This window comes from Nicotiana tabacum, chromosome 20, assembly GCF_000715075.1.
Source record: "Nicotiana tabacum cultivar K326 chromosome 20, ASM71507v2, whole genome shotgun sequence".
In the NCBI taxonomy this organism is placed as follows: domain Eukaryota; kingdom Viridiplantae; phylum Streptophyta; class Magnoliopsida; order Solanales; family Solanaceae; genus Nicotiana; species Nicotiana tabacum.
Window position 1 is genome coordinate 130606571 of NC_134099.1, and position 2031 is coordinate 130608601.

Genomic DNA, 2031 nt, shown 5'->3' on the forward strand with positions numbered 1-2031 from the left:
AGGTGGCACCTCCTGGCTCTTGTTGGTGGCACTCCTCTTTTTGCTACGGCCGCTCTTGCCAGGAGCATCTTGGATGACGTTGGCTTGGGTGTTGGCAGCATTAATTTCTCCGTCGTTCGACATTCCCTTAGTTGAAACCTTCGCTCTGATACCACGTTGTCACGTCCTTAGTTGTTAACTAAGTACACGTGCGGCACTTGACAACTCACTCTCAATCTTGCACAACTTACTCACGTTCTTGCTATGTCAAGTCAGTCTTACTACACTCAAGATCTCTAAGAGATTGGAAGAAAGAACACAAGAAAATTGTTAAAGGAAGCTTTATATTAGAGAGGACTTGAATTGTTTGCTTGATGAATTACAAATGAATGACCCCTTTATATACTAGTCTCCTAGGGGCTAATGTGTAAATATTAATTATTACACAAGTCCTTGATATTTACAAGATAAGGGCTTTTTCTAGAATTCTCTAAAAGCGTAGAAGATTTCAAGGACTTTCCTAGCAAATCCATAAGGATCTAGGTTCTTCCTAAGGAAATATCCATACCTCTCTAGAATCTTCTCACAAATACTAGTCTTCTTCTTATGTAAGCTTCCACGTGACATTAATGTATGCCAAATGATGCCCATGTGGCATGATGACATGGCGGGTCATCACATGTTGCTGTGTAAAAAGAAAAACGCGCACAGAGAGAATACTGCAAAGAAATAATTGTGGTGATGAGAAAATATAGAGAAGAAACAAAAATGCAGACATAATTAAGAAGAGAACAGAAGTACCTTAACATGTGGAGCTTAAGAGACAAATAATCCTCAGCATTATTACAAGATTTTTGACCTGTTTTAGTGATTCGAAAACTCAGAGTCAGACAACCCGACAAACAACACTCCCCTCCATTTAATCTTCTAATCTGGCGCTGCTATTTTTAATATCACCACCGACAGCACGAAGGGGTGCGGCTAGAGAATGGGTAAGTAATCTTTTACTCATTAACGGCAGGAGAGTTATATTGAGAATTTAAAATTTATAAATTTTTTAAAGCGATCTCAAATAAATACCATATATAATAATAATTAAATTTATAATTAAATATTAAAACAATTATTAAATTTTTTGAATATAAACTATTATTCACGTGAATCTGTAACGAACTTTTTAGATATACTCGTACTTTCGAGTTCGACCTTAGTTGTTAGTGGCGGAACTAAAATTTCTAGTACGTGGGTACACTACTACAAATAAGAGAAAAAAATATTAAATTGGATTTAAACCATATTCCTCTTGGTAAACAACTCAACCTTCAACCAAGTAAACCATTTAATATTTTTGGAACATGAATGCCAACCATTATAATATACAAATTTTAAAAAATACTATAAAAAATATCTAATTTTACAGAAAGATTATAGTTTACGTACCCGTAATTTTGCCCGTAAATCCGCCCGTTAACTGCCCTTTCACACACACACAAAAGAGTAATTAAAGAGCTCGAAAGATGGGGTCAAAAAAAGGGGTCCAAAACAGTTTGTTTTAATTTTATAATCTTTATGTTCGACTCATGCCAACCGCAATTAACGGCTTCTGCAGAAATGGCACAGCGACATCTTAATTTTTCTTCTAACTTTTGTTTTGCATATTTTAAAGCATGATGAAAGACACGGTATAAATAAGTCCAAAAGACAAGGCTCCGGGTTCACCGGATGACGCCGGTTTTGTTACGGTCACGGCGTTTATACCCTTCCTAATTTCGGTGGTCGCCTACCATAATTGTCGACCACCGTTACTGAAAGAACCTTATCAAACCTCGCCAGTTTCCCTTAGTTTTTCTTTTTCGTTTTTCTTATTTTTCTTTTCTAAAACTTTTAACAGTATTTCTCACTTTTAATTTAATATTGGCTTAATGCACCCTAAGGTAGGTGAAAAATTTATTCTACCAAATATTTCATATTTTTAGAACATTGTATTTCAACATACATAAACATAAACAAACCCAGTATGTTCCCATCAGGGTGGAGTCTTGGGAGGGTAGT

General features: G+C 35.7%; 1 long non-coding RNA gene across 1 annotated transcript; it reads right to left on the reverse strand.

Annotated features, from left to right (window-relative positions):
• Positions 1 to 365: 365 nt before the first annotated feature.
• On the reverse strand, positions 366 to 1612 carry LOC142174960 (uncharacterized). Its single transcript, XR_012704142.1, has 3 exons — positions 1420 to 1612; positions 781 to 838; positions 366 to 698 (listed from the first exon to the last, which is right to left on the reverse strand). It is a non-coding gene; the product is annotated as an uncharacterized LOC142174960 (long non-coding RNA).
• Between the last annotated feature and the right edge of the window lie 419 nt (positions 1613 to 2031).